This window comes from Tympanuchus pallidicinctus, unplaced genomic scaffold (assembly GCF_026119805.1).
Source record: "Tympanuchus pallidicinctus isolate F22 unplaced genomic scaffold, pur_lepc_1.0 scaffold1, whole genome shotgun sequence".
Lineage (NCBI taxonomy): Eukaryota > Metazoa > Chordata > Aves > Galliformes > Phasianidae > Tympanuchus > Tympanuchus pallidicinctus.
In genome coordinates this window covers 35,579,140-35,605,017 of record NW_026294618.1, presented here as the reverse complement: position 1 = coordinate 35,605,017, position 25,878 = coordinate 35,579,140, and the positions used below count along the sequence as shown (strand labels likewise).

The 25,878-nt window shown below is 37.9% G+C and overlaps 1 long non-coding RNA gene across 2 annotated transcripts in view; it reads right to left on the bottom strand.

Moving 5' to 3' along the window:
• Positions 1 to 22,294, bottom strand: part of LOC128081748 (uncharacterized) — a 45,657-nt gene extending 23,363 nt beyond the window's left edge. For both annotated transcript variants that reach the window (XR_008207385.1, XR_008207386.1), the window contains exon 1: positions 22,194 to 22,294. This is a non-coding gene — a long non-coding RNA (uncharacterized LOC128081748). The remainder of the gene's footprint in view (positions 1 to 22,193) is intronic.
• Positions 22,295 to 25,878: the final 3,584 nt, after the last annotated feature.

Sequence of the window (25,878 nt, the reverse complement as noted above, 5' to 3'; positions counted from 1 at the left end):
TTCTGACTTGCTGCAGCTTTGCTGGAATACAGAGAGGATTAAGAGAGGGTGGTCACCTGGAAGCATCATCACAGCGCAGTGAGTCACACCAAACCCTGCCCCGTTACATGATCTACATATAACTTGACTTCCACTGAAGTAAATACTTGTATGCAGGACATGTTGTGGAGATTGGTTCATAAAGTGTTACTTTGCAGTACATGGTGTGACCAAAACTAAGTGCACATTTGGTCCAAATTAATCTGCTTTGATCACATTATATGCAGCTCCTTGCTACACATAGATTGATAATATCAGAATGTTTACACAGCTCATTAGCTCATGCAAAATTAATTTGATGGATTAGGTCAACTCTGATTTGACTCTTGTCCTGACAACATGGGTCTCTGAACTATGCACCTCTTGGTGAATGGATCAGATATAGCCTATCTACCTACCTTTATGTTTCTAGATGTCAATATTTTCAATATTTTCAAAAATCCACAGGTATCAGGCTTCTTGATAAGTACCAATCACCAAAATAACTGAGAGCCAGTTTAGAGTCAGTGATGCTCTTTGTAGAGGTAGATTATAACCCTTCTTGCCATGGCTGTTATGGCCGTTGCCAGGATTGCTGCTGAAAAGGTCCTGTGGCTTGTCAAAACAAATAACTACTCTTAGCTAATTTAAATATACAAGATAAGATATGATAAGGTAGTTCTGAGTTTCTTAAAATACAAGTAGTATATCACCATCACAAAAAATCATAAACTTTCAAAGAGGCTTGAGGTAGCAGCACATTACCCACTGCAATTGACTCCTGTATCACAAGCCTCTTTTCCTAAGTGAAGTAGGCAGCTAGAAGGTTCATTAGATGAAAGACTGTGATTCTTTATTTATTCCTGAAATCTGTTTTGCCTCCTGTATCATCCTGCCTCTGAAGTCCAAAAGTGCTCACAAAAGGCAATCAGTACTCAGCTCTTTCACTGACAAGTGTAAGAATGAATCTAAGAAAAGAAAAGAGAAGAAAAGAAAAAGAAAAGAAAAGAAAAGAAAAGAAAAGAAAAGAAAAGAAAAGAAAAGAAAAGAAAAGAAAAGAAAAGAAAAGAAAAGAAAAGAAAAGAAAAGAAAAGAAAAGAAAAGAAAAGAAAAGAAAAGAAAAGAAAAGAAAAGAAAAGAAAAGAAAAGAAAAGAGGGGAGAAACACTTAAATTGAAAGAAATAGTAAATGATTTATGTGTTTATTTGTTTGTTTATTTATTTATTTTTACTAAATAAGTTTTTCTTCTCTTGATTTAATCTGAAGTCAAAAAAGAGATAATAAATTTGATCTTACATATCTACTAAGAAGGATTCATTCCTTGATATCTCAAAAAAAAAAAAAAAAAAAAAAAAAAAAAAACCCTTCAAATGAAATTAAGCACAACTTTCAGTGTAAAAGTTTCAATAGTGTTGAGATATCTGGAAATAAAAATGTTAAGAAAATATTTTTAACAATCTTGCTGCTGACCCTCAGTATATCATCCATAAAATTAGGATACCAGCATTTCCTCATTTCATGGGAACCTTGTAATGAATAAGAGCTTAAAATTTGGAATTGCACATATTATGTGTCGATAAGTGCTTGTGTCTTTGTCTAGAGACATTAAGTGCCTAAAAATGTGCAAATTTATGCTGCCTAATAGCCTGTGCTGTCTATAAGCCATACAACCTGAAAAGTAACCTTGGGTTGGCACGAGGTCAGATTGGTCTGCTCTAATCCTATAGACATACCTACAGATAGTTCTGACACAAGTTTTGACACAAATGAAGTTTTGAATGTACCCTGGAGAGAAGTGGATTGAAGTGTGACTTTATGGGATTTGTGAGCCTAATAGACTTCTTGCCTTTGAATATCTCAAGAAGTAAACACTAACTTGCTATCAAAAATGCTGAATCAAATCAAAACACTACTGAAAACTTCATAAATGTCAGTGGGGAAAACCTTCTTCATCTGTTTGTTGTTGATGATTACAAGATAACCTTTATTTATAGTGCCCCAGGGTCTTATACAATAGGATGTAGTGACACTGATGAGGAGGATTATTTATTGTTTATACAGTTGCTTAAAAATGTAAGACAATGCATAAATACTCTGGAAAACTTCATCACACAAAAAAACCCTCTCAATTTTGCATCAAAATCCTTCATGCATCAAAGTTCTTCTCAGCTTATTCCTCTTATTACTGTCTTTGCAGTGCCTCACGGTATCCGGTATTTCAGAGTAGCAGTGAATGTAAGAACATCACAGTTTCTACATGGTGTTCATATAGTAAAAATAATCCACAAAGCACACTGATAATAAACTTCACACTACTAGAAGATAAAAACACTAAGGAGCATGGGTTTATTTAACACAATTTCATAAAAAATGTATGCTAAAGTGACAAAATTGAATGGTATATATTGCGTAAGCAACAATAATTTGATTATTTTAAGCATGTTAAAGCACAGCATACAATTAAAAGGTTGTTAATGAGCTCAGGAATTTCTTAAGTATTAAAAAACATAGATGTGTCCATGATCTCGAGAATATATGTCAAAAACCACTTATTTGTCAGAGAGAAAAAAAACAGTGCAAAACTTCCAATGATTGTGTTCAGCTCCTATGCTTCTCTGTTCTTGTCACTGGCACGCCAATATATCAATTAAAAGACAGTTTCTGCAACTTCCAGCTCTTGTAAAGTAGCCCTTTGTTCTACATTAAGATCAGCAACAAAACTGATTTAGTGAAGAGATAAAGATAGGAATTAGTCGCGTGGCCTACAACATAGCAATTCACACCAGTAACTGTTCACATCAGTAGGACCTGCAGTCTGCCCCACTTTGTCCTTTTTGTTACTGCTCTGCACATTATGCTTCTAGAAAAACAGTTTTTTGATAAAAAAAGTTTTTTGATTTATTTCTAATGAATATTAATTTTTATATACTTGAAGCCTGTTGTGCCAAATACAACTGCAGTCATGCTCTGTCACGCTGATTTGTTCTCTATGCATAATTACCACCTCCATCTTCCAGGGTGTAACTTTTCCCAGAGGAAATGTGTAGTCTAAGCTGAACTACAATGATTCAATAACCTCTGATCAATAAAGCAGAAGAACATCTCCAGAGGTTGATTTAAAACACCAGGGTGAAATAAATCTTTCTAAGGAGGCCTCCGTTCCTGGCTGCTCAGAGCAGGCACTTGACTTCTGGCAAGTAATATAAGTAAAACCTAGGACCAGCACCACTGGGCTTGAACTAAGCTACAACAGACATGTACTTAGCCCATAACCTATTAACAGAAGGCTATTTCAGAAACAAAAGTTTGGGAAGCTGAAATACTGTCTTTCTGAATCCAATCATTTCAGTTTTTTTAAAAAGAGGAGAGAGTAAGAAGAGAAATAACTTGAGGGACATGTAGGAAGAGGAAAAAAAAGGGCCTTACGTTTTTACTGCAGTTGGCAAAATCAATTCTTCATGATTTATCTCCTCAAAATTTTTTTCTATTCCCAAAAAGAATTTCCATGAAACTCCTCTGGGCAATTTCATCTTCGGTGTATTAGGACAAATCCAGTTATGCTGATCTATTACTTCTGTCTGAGTGCTTAGTATTCTTTTATTTAATAACATAAGGGAGTAGGAAAATGTTTAAGCAATGAGACATGACATTCTATACCATGGTGTAGTGTTGATTAATGTGTATCCAGACTGGATGGGGAATAAGACAAACACCTATAGCATATGGGGTGAGTGCATTAATCAATATTAACATGTATTAACAGGTACAAAGAGAAAGTACTGAAGAAGACCTTTTTTGATGTCAGTCCTGCTGTGATAGCAAAGGGGGTCTGAATCTGGTTCGCATGAGGAGTCAGCCTGACCTCTGAGTCTCTGACTTAGAAAAAAAACATGGATTTGATGAACTCTGTGCCACAGGATGCTGCAGAATCTAAAAGCCTACATGGATTCAAGGAGGGGCTGAACAACTTCACACAGCAGAAACATACTCAGAGCGTACATTCAAAGAAAACATCTCCATATGAAGAAGTCTCTGAGCTGCAAATGGTTAGACACAGGGCCAGTATCCAGGAAATATATCATGTGTCATGTATCTTGCACTCTCTTCCTGTGTTCTTGACTAGACATATCCTTTTGACCACCATCAGGGACAGGAGAGCTAGTTCTCCATGTAGTATGACTCCTTTCGCAGAATAACAGAATTGTAGGGGTTGGAAAGGACCTCCAGAGGTTATCAAGTTCAATTCCCCTGCCAAAGCAGTTTCCCACAGTAGGCTGCACAAGTAGTTGTCCAGAGGAGTCGTGAATGTTTCCAGAGAAGAAGACTCCACATCCTTCCTGGGCAGCCTGTTCTATTGCTCTTAGGTCCCATTAAATCCAAGTAAGATGTTCACCATTGATTCGGCTCTTAGAGTGGAATAGCATATGCCAACAGATACATATTTGCTTTGAATGGCTGAACAGTACTAAGACTTAGTTTTAGGTAATGTTTCACTGTAAATGCCAGCAGGAACCCAGCAGCACCATTGCTCCAGATGCAGGAGAGGGGCAGGATCTTCCCTGAGTATGAGGCAGCAGTCAGCTCTCTGTTGAAACAGTCTCAGAAACAGTCTACTCTGCCTGTCAGAGACTTTATAAAGCAACTGCCATGTTAGGGAAAGCGAAGAAGCAACAATAATACATTGCCTATTGGAGCAAACTAATGCTCCCCACAGCAGTCTCATTATGACTGATAAACACTGACTGATTTACTCAAGATACTGAAATAAATACTTTTTTTTGTTCATCACTTCCCCTCCAGCCTCTCTACTACCTCCAGTCCCAGAACAGGAACCAGAGTGATTCAATAGCCCAACATCCAAACAGTGCTTTCAGCTGCCTGCTTTAAAATTAAGCTTCTCTAATGATTCTAATTTAGTGTACTGATACAAACAATGAAAACAAGGTTTTTGCTTTGGCTTTTCTGATTCACGCAGTGCTGTGCTTTAAAATATTTTTGAGAGGTTGAAGTTGTTTTCAAATTATTGTTTCAACTGACAAGTAAATAAATGGATTTGAATACTGATCATTTCTCAGTATTTTTTTCTTTTGAATTTAAAGAAAGGACTGTTTTAAAGGTAATTGCCTACAGGGGAAGAACTCCAAAAATTGGTCATATCAATAAAGTATCTTAGGTATGTCTCATCTTCATTTTAGGCAATGAGTGAGCATCTGCAACTTACATACACTATTAGGATCCAACCCTGTGAGGATCAATAAAGACCACAAGACTTTACTCCTCACTCCAGTCCAAAGCCTTAACTACAGACAAGACAGCCTGCAATTTGAGCAAAGAGCGAGAGTGCCTGAAGGTGCTGAATTAATGCACCATGAAAGCATAACGCTGCTGTGTTGTGATGGAGCTAAAATCAGGTTTCTTTAGTATTGTTGACAGCATTCAGCTTCTAGTGTATTTCTGATTTTGGGTATGTAGGCTACCCAGCAATTTTGTCACATCTTGAAAATAGAGCGGAGGAAAAATCCACTTAGGCTCTTACAGCCACAGGTCATATTTGCTGTTCTCTAACAGACTGTCATGTCACGAGTGGAGCCTGCTTATTCAGTTCCACAACACTGAACTTTTCACTTGCGTCACTAAAACACTCAGAAAGGAACTGAAAAACAGAATGAACTCACCAATTCCTAAGAAATTTTTTCTTAATTTTGTTATTAATATAAAATAACATCAATAAAGTCAAATTGGAAAGAATATATATAATTTGAAAGGAAAAGTAAATTCAAAATTAGAGCTGAAACAATGTACTCAGTAAATTCATTACCACTGATCCCACTGACTTTGGATGAGAAAACTGACATAGACAACAAATAAAAGCCATCACGCAGGCAGCTGCTATTCAAGCAGACACCTGCTCAGATATACCTTTGTGGGTAACATCTAGTTGTCATTCCATATGTGTGACATTTCCAAGGCCAGCTTTATCTCCTTGTATCTCTGTGAAGCTATGAAAATTGAGATTTCTGACTAAGGCCATGCTGACACCTGGCTCTGCTCCTTACTTGTTCCTCTGAGCCTCTCCGTGGACAGAAAGAGGCAAGGTAAGGGTGAAGATATCTGCTCAATATTTTGAGTACAGGTGCTCTGTTCCCTAGAGCAAGTTTGTAAGACCTGATCAGAGCTAGTCATCAAGGCAAAGTGATGTAGGCAGCTGTCTTGTGCAGCAGGCTGCAGGGGTTGAAATGAGCCATTGCTCCCACTGCAGCTGGAAACGCAGAGGGCAGCAGCTGCTTCTGGGTGGGAGAATGAGGGCCTCATGCAAGAAACAACTACTGTTCTTCCTCTCAAAAATGGTAAGTCAAGCTCTCCAATACTCTCCAAAGTTCTTCCCCTAATTTCTGTCTTGCTTTTTCTCCTTGATAAGAAATCTTAGATGAAAATAGACAGACTATCCCTCTGTAACTGCTAAAGATTGTTGGTTTCCCAGTGAGTGATATACCTTAAGCCAGCTATAATCACCTGCAAAGCCAGACCAGGCCATTTACTCTAATAAACAAAACCATTCATCATGTCACTTCCCTGTTATTCAGTCAAGTTTGAATCCCAGAATTGTACAAATACGAGTGTTGGTTGGAAGGGACTTCTAGGGCTTATCTTGCCTAAGACCCTACTTAAAGCAGGATTATCACTAGAAGCAGATCAGCTTTCCCCAGTCATGTCTTTTAAACATCCAATATTAGAGGTTACAGAATAACTTGCCCCAGTGCTACAGCAGAAACTTCTTCCTAATGACCAGCCTGAACAGTTTGTGGTTGTTGCCCGTTGCTATATCATCTGCCGTTACTATAAAGAGGCACAGTTCTGCTGTCCCTGTAACTACCCCTCAAGCTGTTCTAGGTAAAGCCTCATTCAAACAGACCAGGGAAGAATAACTTCCCTCATTTCACAGGCCATGCTCCTCCTTATGTATCCAGCATATGTGTGCCTCGCTTGCGATGAGAATGCCCTGTTGGTGCATGTTCTGGTTGTTGGCATCCATCTAACCCTTTTGAGCAGAGTTGCCACTCATGCAGTCAGTTCCCAGGATTAGTGGTGCATGAGTTTATTTTAAGCAGAAGACTAGGGCGAGCTAGAAAAAAATAAAACAGGAATATATCCACAGGAATTCAGAAATAAGCTGCTCAGTTCCTGTGATTCTTCTAGTTCCTCTGCTTGGCATTCACACCGCTCACACTAGTTTTTATCCCATGTTACTGATAAAATTGTCTGTTGGAATTGCCAGCACAAGAGTATCCATGTATGCTTTTAAGAACTGTAAAATCGTGACTTTTTAAAGTGTAATTACAGAATCACAGAATTACAGAATTGCAGAGCTTGGGAAGGACCTCATGAGATCATCGAGTCCAAACTCCTGCTAAAGTATGTTTCCTGCAATGGGTCACACAGGTACGCATCCAGGCGGGCCTTGAATATCTCCATAGAAGGAGATTCCACAACCTCTATGGATAATTGCTATTGTCTAGGACAATCTCAATTGGCTTCATCAATATTTACACACACAACTGTGCACTTGGGTAAAAGCATGTGTGGGTCAGTGAAAGGAGTCCCCAGTATATTTTATCTGCTATGGTCACACTAGCAAGTATTGGCCTAATACAAGTGGATTTGTTAAGTGAAATAGTCAGTGTGGAGGACTCAATCTACTTCATGTAAGAATTTTGAGGCATTTTATTTCCAACTAGCTCTAGGATGTTCGTGTGGATTGAGCACCAACAAACAGTTAGAGCAAATTAGGTACAAGATGTTATCACCCAGTTCAGCTTGCTTTCCTGCACTCCAAGTGGTGCATAAGTTCTGAGCTCTATAATGTGAACAATGAGCTCTACAATGAACAAAATATTGTAGCCTGATTAAGATTTGAACTAAGTTGGTAACACACGTGTACCTGTAGGATTTCATCTTTGTGCATTTCCTGACCTTACTTCTTGTATCATAATAACATGAGGCTCTGAGAACATACCTATCCCTATGATTACAGATGAATTTCAGATGTAGAATAGAATATAATTGAGTAGAACAGAATAGTTCAGCTGGGAATGGAAATTAAGAGATCATCCAGTCCAACTGCCTGACCTTATCCGGACTAACCAAAAGCTGATGTTACTAAGAGCATTATCCAAAAGCCCCTTGAACTCTGACAGGCATATGACATCAAATACCTCTAGGAAGCTTATTCTAGGAAGTGTTTGACCACCCTTGCAGTAAAGGAAATTTTTGTAATGTTCATTCTGAACTTCCAGTGACACAACTTTGGGACATTACCACATCTTCTGTCATTAGTTACCAGACAGAAGAGACTGTCACCTCAAGCATCTCAGATATTCAGTATCATTTTTCTTCACTTCCTACTGTCTGTTCAAGAATCATTATTCTTTCCTTCTGTTCCTCATGTCCTTCATCGTCTCCTTTTTATGGCATATACCAGTGCAAGCCTATATCCTTCCTGAAATGTTTGAAGATTTCTCAGTTTATTTACAACCAGTAGCACCTTAATACTTTCTGCTGAGGTACATTAATACTTTCTACTGTGCAAAATGAGCTCTTAGCTATTCCTTGGACATTAATTTAGTTGATTTTGATAGCCAGAACTCTCTGACACTGTTAAAGTTAATGACCTGATACTTTACAAGACAAGAGACATTTCAAATCAAACTGATTGTATTAATAGTTTTATTGAGCAACGTTAACAGAAGTGTGTTGTTCAAAAATGTCCTCAAGCAAAGCCTTTATTAGCACATTAATTGTGACAGAATGTCCAAATCCATTAAGTAAGAGACATTTTTTATTTCTACAATTTACGATTAGAGATAGCCTAAAATTCTAGGATAGAAGCTGATAACCATATGGTTCTGCTTGAAAGCTCTTTCTCCCATTAAAATGAATGGATAACTACTGCACGCAGATCACCCCATTTATTGAATGATTCTCTGTGCTTCCAGCTGCATGTGCAAGAGAGGAGGAATCCACCTGGTGGAAAGGGGATGAATGAATTTACTCCTAAATCATAAAATCATAGAATCATAGAATCACAAGGTTGGAAAGACCTATCAGATCATCTAGTCCAACTTTCTCCTCATCACCAATGCCACCACAAGCACTAAACCATATCACGCAGCACGTCATCCAGATGCCTCTTGAACACTGAAGTATGGAAGGACCTGGAAGTTTATTTGATGCTAGTAAGATGGGATGGAATTCAGCATCTTGAAAAAATGAGATTTTTCTAGGCAATAATAAATCAACAATATTTCAGTCTGTGTGATGGATGCTAAAGAGAATCTGGTGATGAAAGCAATAGGTGAGCTGGTAAGAGTGGAGCAGCACTCTCTCAGGTGAGTTCATCAGGTTATTTTCATATATCAAGTGATTCCAAGGGCTGCACTGAAATCACTGTTTCCTGTTTCATTATGTTGATGTACAAGAACAGAAGTGAATGTTGGTGGTATGGCATAGAGGTAGAACCTTCCCACCAATATTCCATTCCATTTTGTTGTCATGTGACAGATAGCAGCGGAGGAGCAGTCTGATACAATGGCATCTGACATGGAAATGTCTATGAAGCAAAAGTGTGTCATGAATTACTCCATATGGAAGGAATGGCATCCATTGGCATTCACTGACAGTTGCTGAATGATTCTGGAAACCAAACAGTTGATGTGAACACAGTGAGGTGATGACTGGTGCATTTCAGCAGTGGTGAAAGCATCAGTGGATCATCTCTGCTGCTGGTGAAGATTTTGATGAGTGTGGCATGTAAGCTCTTGTTCATTGCTGGTGAAATTGCATTGTGGGGTGCATAGGTGGTAAAATGTTGAAAAATAGTGCTCTGTAGCTGAGAATTTACTCTATATAATAGAGTTACTAAGCTCTTTGTATCTGTTGACATTTTCATGGAAATAAATAGGAGGCATTACTTTCAGAGACCTGTGTAGACATGAAGTATAATGTAGCTCAAAAGAAGTTATATTTGAAGAGTCAAAATAGACTAGATGAACAGAGTTAAAGCTGCTGATAAACCATTCAGACTTTACTTACTTTACTTTACGTCCACTGGACATAAAGACTAACTGAAGTCAACTTTAATTCAGCCAGAGGAATGCCGCACTGACCCTCACATATACACTCAAAGGAGTAGTGTCCTAAAGAGATCACAGGCCCAATTCAACAGAGCATTCTTAAAGCAATGGTCATGACATTCAGGTCAAACTAAAGCAAAATACAATTATATTATTGCAGAACTTGCACGTTTGGTATTTTCTCCAGGTAGATTGACAAAGGATCTTTCCAACAAAGACATACTTTTGGTCTCTCTAAGATAGCATATCTATATGCATATCTGTGCATATCTATACAAGCAAATATGATCAATGACACATATCTTGGGGCGATAAGATTGTCTGACACTGTTTAATGTGCTTTTATGAGAAAAAGATTCTTCTGCTACATTACTTTGAGCAGCCTAAATGCTGCAACCAGGAAAAATCACAGTTCAATTAAATCCTCCATCTCCATACTTCTTCAGCATTGAGAGTATCTGCCTAACATCTCACATTCAAAGAAAACTGTTACCTTAAATAACAGGGGTCATATATGACATAATGTAATACTAGCTTGGGCCTGCAATGCACTGTGTTCAGACCACCATTGAAAGAAATCTCCCTTGGCTGCTCTGGCTGCTTCTCTCTATAGATGGCTCCAAGCAGTAGGCAACTTAATTGCACATCACTCCCTCACTGTTAGACACCAGAGTAACCACGAGGCTAACACTAGGAAAATATACTAAGCTGTCAGAGTTGGATTCCAAGGGGATGTTCTGGATAAGCTTTGGATCTTGTAGCAGTGGTCAAAACTATGGCTTGCAATGGTTTGAGGTTGCACCCTGCATTCTTTCATAGTATTTCCAACTAAAAGTGCAAGGTGGTCTGTGAGGAGGAGGGCCATGAAGATGATGAGGGGACTGGAGCACCTCCCCTATCAGGATAGGCTGAAGGAGTAGGGCTTGTTCAGCCTGGAGAAAAGAAAGCTGTGTGGTGACCTCACTGCAGCCTTTCAATACCTAAAGGGAGCCTACAAACAGGAGGGGAATCAACTCTTTGAAAGGGTAGAGAAAAGCAGGACGAGGGGAAATGGTTTTAAGTTGAGGGAGGGAAGATTTAGGTTGGATGTCAGGGGGAAGTTCTTTACAGAGACAGTGGTGAGGTGCTAGAACAGGCTGCTCAGAAAGGTTGTGGATGTCCCGTCCCTGGAAGTGTTCAATGCCAAATTGGATGGGGCCCTGGGCAGCCTGGTCTAGTATTAAATGTGGAGGTTGGTGTCCCTGCATGTGGCAGGGGCGTTGGAGATTCATGATCCTTGAGGTCCCTTCCAACCCTGGCCATTCTGTGATTCTGTGATTCTGTGAGAGATGATCAAGTGTACCATAATCTATCGAAGCAGTAGGCTTGGGAGCCATTGCCTTAGAAGATTAATATCCTATCATATTGTCTAAGCAGCCCCTAGTCACATGAAATTTTGGCACCCTGCTAGATCAACAAATAGAAAAGACAATAAACTGTCATCCCAACAAACGTCTATATGGTAAATTCTTCTGCCATTTCTTCTATCCTCTGCTCTTTCTCTCCAGGTACAAATGATTTTCTGTACCTACAATTTTCAAGAGATAGCCTTTGAAACTTTATATGAAGCAACAAAGTTTGACAACAATACAGCAAAGTCTGCAGCTGAAAAGGAAGCGGTGGCAATCAGGGGAGAACTGCAGACAATTGTTCCAAAGCCTCACTTGCTGAATTGTAAGCCTGTGCTTGTGTACTAAAAATCTATCTCAGATAATTGACATTTATTTGATTGAAACAGCAGGGTGCCCTCCATCAGAATGGGAGGAGACCATATGGAATAACAGTATGAGTGGAGATAATGTTTGTCTGCTGAGTGTGTCAATGTGTTTAGAGATTATTCATAGGACTCTAGGGATTCCGGTATGGTAATGTTTCAGCTAAATTAGAATCAGATTAATTGCTCTAATCTAATGGAAAGACAATGTTTATCAAATTATTGCTCCTTCACCACATGATATTGCAGTGTCATTACTCTTTGAGTTTAAAAAAAATCAAAAGGCTCTTTGTATCACATCTGCTCAAGAGCTCTGTAACAGTGCTGATTTCTGCACAGGAGAGTTAATACAGTTTAAAATTCTATGAAATAACTAATGAATTGGAGTAAAAACTTTACAGAAGATAAACCCTCCATATTGTGGGTAGGCCTTAAACTGTAATAATTAGAATGACTTTGCCTTGGATTGGATTTCCTGGTTTTCAGAGGAAGCACTTTGTTTGTCTTTACCTTTTGATACCTGTTTTAGATCTTATTGTAGTAGAATTTTTTTTTCATAGTTTTTTTTTTTTTTTTCATAGTATTTAACTGCACTAAAACTGAATAACATAGTAACTAATATTTATCTCATTTACTTTCATCTTCCTTCTTTCCATCAAAGAATTGCAATGAAATTACCAGAAGTTAAATACACTGGAAAAACTCCTAAAATCTTTCAGATATACTTTGTATTATTTAACTGCTAGAATATAGATCATTCGTTAAATGCCATTTCTGAGAAGAAACTGAGCTCTTTGGCTCCTTCAGAATACAATGGAAATTGCAACTCCTCTAGCACTCTGCTGCAAGCACTGAGCAACTCAGAGAGTCAGACACTCCTTGAATGCTACTGTGGCTTGAGTGGTACAAAAATGTGTTCCAAGCATCTCTTTAAAAAGCTGACCCTTCTTTTTATCCCTTTAGTAATAATTTAGAATATTATCACCCTATGCTCTACATGCTGAAGCATAATGTTAAAATATTGGTTCTTTTAAAACAGTACATAGAAAGCAGAATCCACAGAATAAGAAGCACGACCTTTTCTCCAAAGTACTAGTAAACCAACCAGGAATATTCCTCCAAACTAATTTGCCACTGTGTCCCACTAACGTGATGTTACTGAAGAACCCTGGACTTCATAGGACATTGTATATCAAACTGGAACAAGAGAAGACAGTCAGGCTCCTTGTCTCTGTGTAATTTATAATGGTGACACTGTCTTTGTGAGGCATTCTGGCTGCATGCTTAAGAGAGCACTGAACAAATATTTTCTGGGCTTCTATAGTAACTAATAGTTTCTCGTGCCTTAAAAGGGTCATATATTCTCCCAAGACATATTTCACTGAAATTCTATTTAAGAAAACTAAATACCTTTGTTAGTGGAATGGTCATAATGCATATTAAAACATGTAGTTTACAAAAGTGGGCCAAACATAACCATGAGAGGGATTCAATGCTGTGCAGAAAGCAGTGATTACACTTTTCTGATCCCAGCTAGCTCTCTTTCTCAGCACAGCCAGGCACAGAGATATCATGTTTTTAAGGCCCAGCTCTGCAGTGGCATGGAATTTCTTGTTCAAGTATTTTAAGATTGAGTGTTTCTGTGATCCATTCCCCATCCATTTTCCTCAGACAATTGAGTTTTATTGCAATAATGGAAAGACCCTCTCTCAAAGCAGTTCTACTTGTGGGGCAACAAAAATTCATCGCAATGCTTCTACCTAAGGCTCTGAGTTATAAGCTTTATTTTATAAAATACAAATGCAAGTTAAACTGCCATAAGCAATTCAAACTGGGCTCCGTGTTTGTGTGCTATGAAGCCATGATGTCAAAACCATGATGTCAAAACCATAGCCACTTGATCTTTTCTGAGTTTCATTACAAAGCTGCTGTTAAACCCTTTTGGCTACCCAGCTTCTTGTTTATCTGACTGAAAGTAACAAGAATATCTGCCCTCTTTCCTGGAGTTTTCCCTACTGCTTTTGAAGTGAGTAAGCTTCCAGCAACAGCCCTGGTCGATGGTGGAGAGACTCTTAGTCTGTCATCAGTCAGTGCTTGGATTTGACTTCATGTCTTTTGTTCTAAGAGTTTCAGCAACAGATTCCCCGTTGTTTTCTGTGCCACAGGAGCTGTGAACTGCCAGCCCAGTCACTCCCTGCTGGGCTCCTGAGGTCTGTTTGGCACAAATATCCACATCCATCTTGGTGGGTGTGGGAAGAAACTTCTCACAGATATATATATAACTGGAAGATTATGTGACTTTTTGAGACTCGCTAAACATCCCACATCAAGAAAACACTGCTCAGGAAAAGTATACTGGTTTAGTGCTGATCCATAAGCTTTGAAATACAGATAGCTTATCTAAATGCTTAATTTAAATAACTTACTCATGGTTTTTAAACTACCCACTGCCATTATTTGGAAGCGATTTAAAGTAGATGTAGTCCCACACAGGAGAGATGGTAACATGCTTTTGGAGAGCCTTTGTTGATAAAATTTACAGTTTTATCTGTTTTGAAGTAAAAAAATGTTGCTCACAGAGGACACTCCATGTGGCAATGAATTAGAAGATTTGCAAACTAGCAGCAGGGGACAGCGTTTCTGAAGGCAAGTCCTTTACTCAATCTGCAGGGTACTTCAAAATTGCTATTATTACTATCTATTAAAAATCACTGTGTTAAAAATGCATAGAATGTTCTGCAAAAAGATTAATGTTATGGTTTATTCCTTACTCCAAAGAATTTAAAATACAGTTCTGCCTCAAGGGACCTTGTTGCCATGCTCATGTAAGCTTGAAGGACCCAACAATGTCAACAAAAGTTGCACTGCATGATAAAGAGCACAACTGGGCACTGATTAGGCAGAGCAAGCAAAGAAAAACAAGAAAAACAAGATAGCCAGGTCTGAGAATATTGGCCCTGATTCCTCGTACAGTCTGGTTTAATTTCACTGCATGAAACTCTGTTGTCATTCAGAGTCAATGGAAGTTTTATCATCTGTTTAAATTCAACTTCAACTGACTTCAAGGAAGCATCCCCAGTTCAGTTGTACATGAGACTGGAACACAGCTGTGCTTCAAGTCATCATAAATTGGGCCTCTACATAGACAGCACGGCAAAATATATCTCAGCTTTTCTTCAGATTCTTTATCAAGGCAGTATAGCTCCAAATGCAGTTTACTTTTGTAAATGTTTGCATTCAAGTCTAGACATGGACACGTGTGTATGCATGTATTTGAGAGAAAGTACGAGTAAATTTTGGATAATATAATTGCTTGCTTTTTTAATTTTGGCAGAATGGTTGTCTGGCACCTAAGCTCTGTTCAAACTGGTACGCAGCAAGAAAGGAAACTGAAAACTTTCTAACTCTTTGGTCTACATACTCAAGTAATGGGATAAGAGGAAAATTCCCAGATAATCAATTTTCATGCATGTCTAAGAAAATCATAAAGATTTGTTTTCTCGTCTATGAAAAGAGGTTATTTTACCTTAAAAAATAAGTACCGCTACTTCAGGCTGTTCAGTGTCTCTCCGTGGCTTTTTCTGCACTAGTAATAATATAGTGCCAGGACCATTCTTGGTCAATTGAGTCAGCAGTTTAAAAGCACCATGGAGCAGGAACATACCTCTTAAACTCATCTCATTTGTTTTAAATATTGTAAGAGATGAACAAAAACAAAATTATGATAATTGCAGGTAGTACCCATGGGAGTTTACATCCCATGACATGAATTTGAATTTTGTCCAGCTTGAGTCTGCATTATCTATTTTTGGGTCCCAAGGACGCACCAAACCAATGTCCTTTTCTCTAATCATAGTAGATACATCACAGTTTGAAGGACCAGAAAGTTTGAAGGAAAGAAGTGCCAGCAGCATCTTTAGACCCAGGAGAAGCTAAAGTGGAATAAGGAGTGGAATAATAATGAATGGAAGTTACAGCACTCCTCAGCATCCCTTATAGTGTCTCTTTACATAATTCTACCTCTGGAATGTCTGGAGTGACTGATAAGTGGCCTTGCTGCATGGAGGTAACTCTTCAAAGAAAGCTCTGCAAGGAAAGGCTCACTCCTAGCACTCTGCCAGAGCTACAGCTGGGTCAGAGGATGGTTACATTATTTATTGATGGTCCTGGGTCTTATGTCAAATGCCACTCAGTGAGTTTTACTGTAGTATAGTTTTTCATTATTCTTTTATTATGAGTATTTCAGAAATGTATCAGCAGAGCAGAAGTTTGTACTGGAGTGATTTGGTAAATGTGTCTCAGATTCAGTACTCAGTTACAACATCTGCAGAGCCAGAACAGACTGTCGCATAAACAGGTACATATGTATGTATGTGTAGGTATGTATTTTAGATATGTTTTCAACTACATAGAATCTTTCTGGTCTCTAATGTAAATGCACAATATATTAAGGGCGCAGCTTATAAACATGATGTAGTAGGTAATAGAGTAATGTTGCAACACCATGTCAACTTTCCGCTGTTCAATAATTCAATTTTTATCTAATTATCTCAAATTACAACATAATTTCTGAGCCAACAACATTGTTGTAACTGATTTTCTGCTTTAGCTGTACAAACACTAAAATCCACCTGAAACTGGCAAGCTTCCGAGTAACTGAAAAACAGTGAGTAACTGAAAAAAAAAAAACCCAGTTTGTGGTAAACACAAAGCTCCCAGGTTCTTCACCTGGAGCAAATTATTACAGCTGCTAATAAAACCTATTTAAACAGATTTTGTAACATGAGAAAAAGCTCAAATAGGTTGAGGTTCTTCAGCTTCATCTCATGGGAATAGCCCAGTGAATGCAGTAGAATGAAATTAGCTGATGGAATTATTCGTTGTAGGACTCGTTCTTGAAATGGTATGAACATACAAATGTTTTTCACAGTTGCAGGCTTTGAAAGGCACCCACGTGCTTTGCATCTGAGTCTCAAAAAAGAAGAAGAAGGAAAAAAAAGAAGGAAAAAAGAGTCCACAACACTTCTTCAATTGATTTGCTCTTTGTCACTGTCATAGATATATTTTCCCTATTTTGACAGCTAGTTGTAATTCTATTAGCAGCCCATTGACTATCTTGTGAGATCAATCTGTGTTGGGCTAGCCAGGTCTTCTTAAACTAGCTGATTTATTGCTTCTGTCTGCTAAAAATAAAAAATAAAATAAAAAAGGATGAAAACAAAGAATGAAAAAGAAAAAGGTCTTCTTTCTCTACAGTGAACAAAGTACCTAAACAGTGTCTGAAAATGAATAATCTTTAGCCTCTCTGCTGGTCGTCTCGGAGGCAGATGAGATGTAACCTCTCACCAGCAGTTTTGCTGAGACTCCTGCTGATGCTGGCATGTATAAATGATTGTCAATTTCCCGTATTAATTTACCTGGCTGTCTCATGTATAAACCAGAAGATCTCATTCACCCTAAATGTCCTCAGCATCAATCTATCGTGTTTACCTAATGTTGTTATTTTGCACTGGGCTACACAACCGCTTGAAACTTGAGAATTTGAAGAATATTCAGTGCCTATTCACTCATGCAGACAGAAAATGGGGGCACACAGGTGAATTTGCAATTATTGCCTTCCAAGCTTGTGTCAGAGGAACAGGTTATCATCATACTCTTCTTACTCAGTGACATCCGAAGTAGTTTAGTGGTTTAGCCAGTTTTAAAATGATGTCCTGGAATTTTAACTGGTATCTGCCCTGGTCGCCTTAGTTCTTTCTTCTTTACTTCAGGTCAGGAAAATAAATTACTTTGCTACTGGCCAAAAAGCAGGTTTATGTTGCTGCAGGTGGCTTAATGAAGCTTTCTTATTATCTATAAATATGTATTTGTGACTGTGGGCACAAAGAGATAAGGAATATTTTCGTATACTCAGTTATCTTGTTCAAAAGTCACTTCCCACTTGCCTTTTCTAATAGCCTGTAGTCAACATAGGTATTTACAAAGGAAAAACTACATTTAAAAAGTGTAGTATCTCTCCTTTTTATATAATAGTGGGGGTCATTTATTTTTTTCTAAGTATATCCAGTTGGTTAACCAAATTCACTATTCCAGAAAGGCTTACGAAAGTAAGTATGGAGAGACTGTATTGTAGGTGGTCTTCAAGAAGTAAACTGACCTACTCAAAAATGTTGCCACATTGAGATATTTTCTTTTCAATCTCCTTTTCTTCTTACTTAATTCAAACTTGGATCTTAAAGGGCACCTTAGTGCCTTAAGTTAAAAAGGGGAGTAGAAAAATAACCCAACAGTTCTGCAACTGTCAAAAAGGACGAATATGCTAAAAGAAAGAATGCAAGCATGTACACAAGTAGAGAAGAGGAAAAAACTCAATAATAACTACTTTAAAATTAAGTTGAATAGTACTGCTGGAGGTAAATATTAAGTTTGATACAGTCTGCTCAGTGGAAGCAAATAATATCAATTCCAAGTGAAACTGAGATTAGTAGATAAAGAGTTGTCTCCAGGAGAAAACATATCCATAAGATTGAGGTTCTACTTGGTCTTTTCAAATACAAAAACCTAAAGAAAAATACACTAGGCCACAGCTGAAGTCAGCATCTATTAGGAAGAGACTGGTAGCAAGACTTAGAATCAAAATGGAAAAAAATTCTCAGGTTAAACTGCAGCACAACAACTCAGATAAGAGTGCTAGAGATACATTTTGATAAAAGAAGGCAGGACCAAATCCTTACATTTTCAGTAAAAAGGCATAGCTTAGAAAGAGGCAGTGGGCAAATATATGGGTAGACTTTTCAGTGAAGCTTTCTGACAGGACCAAACCACCATCCTCAGCTCCACAAATGGGCTGCCCTTCATGTTTCCCCCAAGACTTTGAACCTTCCAATGGAAAAGAAACTGCAAAGAGGCAATGAGATTTAGACCAAATAACCTCTCATGTTCCTGATCTATTTCCATCACAAGTTTTTCTCTGTAGGTGTGAAGCAGCCTAAAATTTTGTCAAAACACAGATAGATATTTATAGATCAGAGGCATCATATGTTCCTGCAAACAAACAAGCAAAGAAAAAACTTCAATTTTCAGCAGAAAATAAGTACTGCTTTCAGGCTCACTATGCAGAAATGGAAGAGGATCCTGGATAATTCAGGGTCACAGAACGTGAACAATTTCTAGCCCCACTAAAAAATCCAAATCATTATACTTGAGGTCTGCTAAATTATTATCACAGGTATCTCCAAACTGAGGCAGAGCTTTGGAGCTTTTGTATTAGACAGCAAAAAAAAAGATCAATATTTTCCAGAAATAGAGTCTTCAAACCCCTACTTATTTTAAAACAAATTGTTCGTCTTCTCCCTTCATTTTTTGTTGTTGTTTGGGATTCTTGTATTGTTTTGTTGTTGTTGTTGTTGGATGCGAGAGCAGTTTTGTTACAACACATGATAGGTGTCAGAGAACAGTTGGGTGTTCTGGATAGAACCACATTGGATTATTCATTCTTATAGGAGCAGATGTCATTTTGAGAATTTAAGAAATCAACGCTACTTGCAGAAGAAGCCTTTTGTCATTCTGATAAATGACAATCATACATGAAACTCCACAGAAAAGAAGGACTTGCCAGCCCTGGCATTTGCCCAGACACAGCATTTGACACCGACTTCAGCTGAGTATAAATATAGAATAGTGCCTAATGGATGTTGGCTTCTAACAGCACAGAGACCTTGAGTTGAATTCAATTATAGAAAAAACAGGTTCTAAGAGAGATTGTGTTACTGTTGGAAGGTCTCCACGCGGTACAGGAAAAGATCTCTGCAAAAGGAAATCACTAAGTATGGCAGAATCCTGTCTCTGAGGAAGCACTATGAGCAGTGCTTCAGGCATCTCACGCTGTAAGGGGAGATAGTTCTGTATCTTCAGGCCAAGACAAGAGCAAAGTACAGAAAACAGTTATGCCGTTTGTCAGAAAAATTTGTTCATCTTTCCTCATCTTTTCCCAAAGGGTGGGACTATGAAGGAAACTTTGGTTTCTTCTTGTCTTTAAGATGCATCCAAGATGTGTAACTGCAGGAATGTAGTGAAGAAAACATGAATGTCAAAATAGCATCAGGGCTTGCCTGTATTAGGAATGGAAGGAAACTAATGCATTGAGTTTACAGAATTAAAAGACACAGTGGCTTCAAAATAAGTAAAACTGCATGTGACAATATCAGCAAACACCCTCAACATCTGAAGTGCACCTCTCATGAGATATTCATGACATATATATATGTAGACTACTTACTGTAATAGAGAAATGTAAAGATCAAGCTTACCTAACTTGGGTACCTGACTTCTACCTACATTTAAGGCATCAGGAGTTTCTCTCATATTTAGCCTCCACAGCACTGATGTGGACATCTGAGTTTGTCAGTGGAGTCCAGTAAACTACTTGCTTGGTCAGATAAACTCCTTTGACAGTATGGCTAGATCTGCACTGGCGACAGCAGGAAACTAGGCACAAACTCACCAGTGCTTATCAGGTGCAAAATCAGGTAAAAGGAATGAAGAAGATCCCTTTGAAAAAAATACCTAAGCTCACTGTGTAGAGGAGACATGTCTCCCTGATGGATTTTAGGCTTTAAAAGTCCTCAAGAAAAAGTCATGTTAGGATTGCTAAGGAAACAATGCCGAAAGTGATTAACGTGAAACTATAATCACAGTGCACTTGATTTGTTTTGCAACACAGAACAAATCTTTAAACTAGAACTGCAGTGAAACTCATCCAGCTTTTGAACAGAATACAGTCTGTTTGCCTTCACTGAACTGAATCTTCAGCATGCAATAGCTAATTAAAGACTCCAAAAGTCTGTAAATACTTTGAGGAATGTTGATATACCAGCCTAAGCTCTTCACATGGCTAGCTGGATAAGTCTTGTCTCATTTGCTTCAGTGATGCTGAGAATGACTGTGGTGATTTCATCATCTTCAGCTCCTAGTAAAGCAGCTCACCCAAGAGAAAAGTTGTATAAGGAGAATCTTTCTGTTGCATGAAAAAACTACTTCTGATTTAAGTAAATAAATGCATAAATAAAAATGGGTAAATGAAATCTTGTGTGTGTGCTTACAATACTAAGATATCTGGGAAGAATATTTCTTAAAATGCTTTTGTTTAGGACAAACAGTAAAACAGAAGATCAAATGCAGAGCTGATGTACAGCATGGAAATAACATGAAGAATTCAACTTTGATAGATTCAAACTACTTATACCACTTTTACATGGTTAAAAATAGGCCATTCTGGCCCCAAATGCTTAAATGATGGACAATTGGATGCTTAGGATCTGATTCCTTAACTATCACATTAGATTTATATGATGAGGAATATTTTTCTACCTCGTTTCCTAACAAACAGTGCCACTGACAGCAAAGATGTAGGTACCAGTAATTTTTAAAATAACAGCAGAAATCTAAATATGGTATCAGCTTTTATTATTTTCAAATCTTTCTAATGCCAAATGAACCCAAAGGTCATAAACACTATATAATGTATAAAGCAATGGTACATAATTAAGATGGATACAAAATACTGTATGCAGAAAGGAAATATTTTCTTTTTAATTATATTATTACCTTCCTTTATGTTACTAAATTGCTACACAATTTCATATATAATTGATTTTCCAAGAAAAACATTACCAAAGTGATTCTGTAGTTCAAAACAGCATGAACTTAATAACATACAAACAATTTTTATCTCACAACCTATAGTGCTACATGGGATTTAGTGTGCTGAAAAAAAATATTCCTTCATATTCACAGTAATTTTGAATGTAACAAAAACTCAATAACTTTTCTCTCTGTACTTGTTAAGAAGAATACTAACTATCCCTCCTGTGAGGATATATTTTGTAGGTGCTTTTGCAGATTATGAAAATAGTTGTGAGGAAGTATTTGGATAAAGGAAGGCAAAGCTCCAGGTAGCAATAGGTTTCATACCGAGTTGATAAATGCAATTAGGGATCAGAAGGATGAACAATTACTTCAGGGGAGTTTTGATACCAGAATGCAATATCAGATGATTAGAAAACTGGGAAAATATCATCTTCTTCCTATTGCAGAAGAACCCAGCAGCCTCAGCACAAGTGAAAAAAACATTGTGCTAGGGCAATGGATATTGCATGCCCTGAAGTGTTCACAGGCTCAGTAATCAAATTTGAGAAAGAAATACCTCAGTGATCTTGAGAAACTATAAAGCTACATTACCCCAGCACAGTGCAAAGAAGCACTGTGAAGAGTTAAAATGAAGGAGAACTTACACGGTCTCTTCTTGGTCCAGAGTCCTTGAGGTGGGTGAAAAACAGTTCCCCTAAGAAGAGTGGACCCATGCAGAGCCTGCACCAGAGTTCTGTTGAAGAGGTGGAAGCATTTCACAACCATTTTTAATGAAGGGACTGTGAGTTTACCAATGTTAATATCTCACCAAATCCATTATGACACTACAATGAGGTCTGTGCTAATTGACAGGATTTCTCATGTAATTGACCCTGAAAGAACAACACTGCCAAAGTGTTCCATTGCTGTTAGATGCTGAGCACCTCAGTGAGTTGCTGACTTCACCGAGCTCCTACAGACTACAGAGGATGTGCAGCCTTGTCCAGACAGAGAGACGTAGCATGACTCCTTGCAGTTCTTCTGAGATGAAGCTCTAGTTGAGAAAATACTAATCTGAACTTAGTAACTTAACCTCTGATTTTGTCTCTTTGAACTTGGAGGAAAAAGTAACAGGATAACAAAAAGTGCTGATAAGCTGAGCAGTTCTAACTCAGTTATCGTTGCCATTATGTGGCTAATAGCCTCTCCTGAACAGACTTGATTTTTGTATCTGTTTGCATTAGAATCAATTTGTGGTACAAGATTGGTATTATTTATTGAATGCTACACCCAGCTGCAAAGTTAAAAGTATGACAAGCATCTTTGAATCTAATTACAATACCGTGAGACAAAGACTTGTATAGGTGCTATAAATTAAGTTTAGAAAATATCACTGGTGTGGTGAATGATGAAATGGAGGTTACCAGTTCCATGAAGTTGCTTCAGTCATTTCAAAAGGATTAGACTGCTGCTGTTTTGAGCTGAATTGACCAGATATTTAGGTCTTGCTTATTTTGTACAAGCAAACATTCACAATAAAGTCAACTTAACCTAACCATGTGAGGTAGAATAAATTTGATAAAGATAATTGCTTTTTTTTTTTCTATTTTGTCTGCTCAAGTCACTACAGTTTCTCTCTTCTCTTCTAATTGATAGCTCTGGCCTATGTCCTTTTCTACCTTTTGATTTTTCCCCTAGCTGCTAATAGCACACACCATTTTATAGAGCTCCAGTCTATTAACCAAGTGCCTGACCTTGTGGGTTGCTGAACACCTGCTGGAATACATTCAGTGCCCATAATTCTCATTGATTTCATTGGAGAGAAAGACCTTGCTCTCTCCCAGGTCATCTGGGCTGACAAAAAAAAAAAAAAAAAAAAAAAAAAGCCTCACTAGAGATAGCCCTTGATGAACATTTTTGAATCCAGAAAGTCAGACCAGCATCAGAAATAGCCACTTCCAGAGCTTCCATCATTGAAATGATGTCAGACCATTGCCTGCATAGTCAACAAATCAAATTAGGAGCATAACTACTCTTCATTTCTTACACAGTCAGTGTAGGGATATGTTATATATTCCCCACTGGATATCACCAGTGATTGATCCAGCCTAGAGTCATACTTCTGAGTTGCAAAATAAGAGACAGTACTAAGGGAGAGCACACAAGTGAGGCTGCTTCTTACAGCCTCCTTTGCTGTTCACAGTACCCATAGCTGTGGCTTTAGGCATGTTACAAGGTATATTGTTCCCTCTAACACTGTGTTCTAGTTCCTGCAGTATGGGATTTGGCGAATGCATTCTACCATTAACTGATTGAGAAACTTGTTGACTTTGTAAACCTCAGTCACATATATATTCCTTCTTATCCTTCTCTTCTCCAGCTGAAATGTCCCACACCTGTTAACCTCATCAGGCAGCTGCCCCATTTATAATTTCCTCTACTCACTCTTCTCTGTGTTTTCTTTTGTCTTCTTTTCTAGTTCCTCCACATCTTTTTTGAAACACAAGGCCAGAACTGCTCAGAGTGGTCAAAGATGAGGCACACCAAATGGGGCCTTCTGCCTTACTCTGAATGAAAGGAGTAAGAGATCCTCTGAAAGAGGATCTGAGCTACAGAGCTTCATGTTCGGTACACCAGCAACCACGGGAGTAGTCACTCCTGCAGCAACTGTGTACATAAAAACAATTCAGCCCAAACTCTTTTCAGGAAGTAGCCCCCTTCATACATGAGTAACCTGGTTTATTTTACTATGTTTTAAGGTGAAATGAATACTTCTGCAACTTCCTATTGACTAAAAAAACTAAGCACAGGTAATGCAACCATAGACATTTAAGCTTCTGCTGTATAGAGCTGTCCAGAAGACTCCCTGTTATATGTCTTTGATTTCCAGTCTGGTTTCTTGCAGCCTTTCAAAGGGATACATGGAGAATTGATCTAAAGAAGAATTCTGGTGCATTAAACAGTGAATTGAGATTTGTTTTTACTCGGGTAGTGGTTTGAAAAGAAAAGGAGGTTTTCTCCTTTTCTCAGGTTTTCCAGAAATGTGTGATTCAGGTTGGCCTTGGTGAAAAAGGGGGCTCTTTGGCAAAAGCTCTTTGTCAAAAAGGAGCATTCTGAGCTTCAGATTTGCACAATTATGTGAATGGAAAGATAAACTAATGATAAAGGAGTATTAGGATATGCTGTACTGATGACTGGTACTAAGAAAGGATGAAGTGTGACAGACAGAGAAATACCATTTTCTTTTGCTTGGCTATTTCCTGCAAAGCATGTTTTCAATTTCTGGAATATGAGTACTTATGAGTGTACATTTGGCATTACTCAAGAAAAACATTAAGATTGTTCAATTCAAAAAGAGAAAACTGAGTAAGTATATGAAGAGATAAAATACTACTTCTGTGTTCCAGTTCAGTCATGTTTTGTGTATCCTCTAAGCTTTCCCAGTGAGTGATCTACAAAAAAAGATTTCATGTCTGATTTAGTAGGCATCTTTCCTTAGTATTAGCAGATATTCCTGTGAAGGAACGCAATATAGTCAACTGCGAAACAGAGCTAATCACATTCTCTAACTGTGGAGAGATATCTCTTCATAATATTTACTTACTGGTATATTTATTTTTAAAACTACTATTAAGTTCCCCTAATTCACTGAAAGTGATAATATACTTTCACTGACACCACAGAAACATACAATCATGGACTATAAAAGTTTAAAAGCCTAGAAACTGCAGAGATCAAAGGTGAAAGCTAAGAAGTATATATTAGGAATAACAACAGATGGCCCCAGAATGAAAACAAATGAACTCACTCCTAGAACTTTGCTGCCATTCGTTAAACCATTTGCACTGGGAGTTTGGACTTTATTACTTAAGTGAGCCTTTTCAGAGAAATAAAGTAACATTTTCACTACAGAGCCACCATTTGTACTTAGACAGATTGTATCAAACTCTAAGTGTCACAAATATTTGGAAATGTATATAATTATTGAAATTTAAGATGAATTAACCAGCGAATATTTACTCTCATATAGTTTGCTAAGTACAAATCTGGAGAACAGCATTCACTAGCAGTAATATAGCACACGTATGAACACTGAATCACAAATGGAGTACTGAGACTTGCCATCTCTGTGTAGTGCTCCTGATTACCAGGTTCTGTCCAGCTTGCTGCATCCTTCCCAGGATATGTGAAATATGAAATGAAGAATGAAGAACAGTATGCTATACACCAACTGCTATCCCTTATGTTCTTTTCTCTTTCTGTTTGTAACTGAAGAAGGAAAACCTAAGATCTACATAAACAGTACAGCTGAAAACACACAGCGTTTACTTTGCTGTTCTTTTGTTTTAC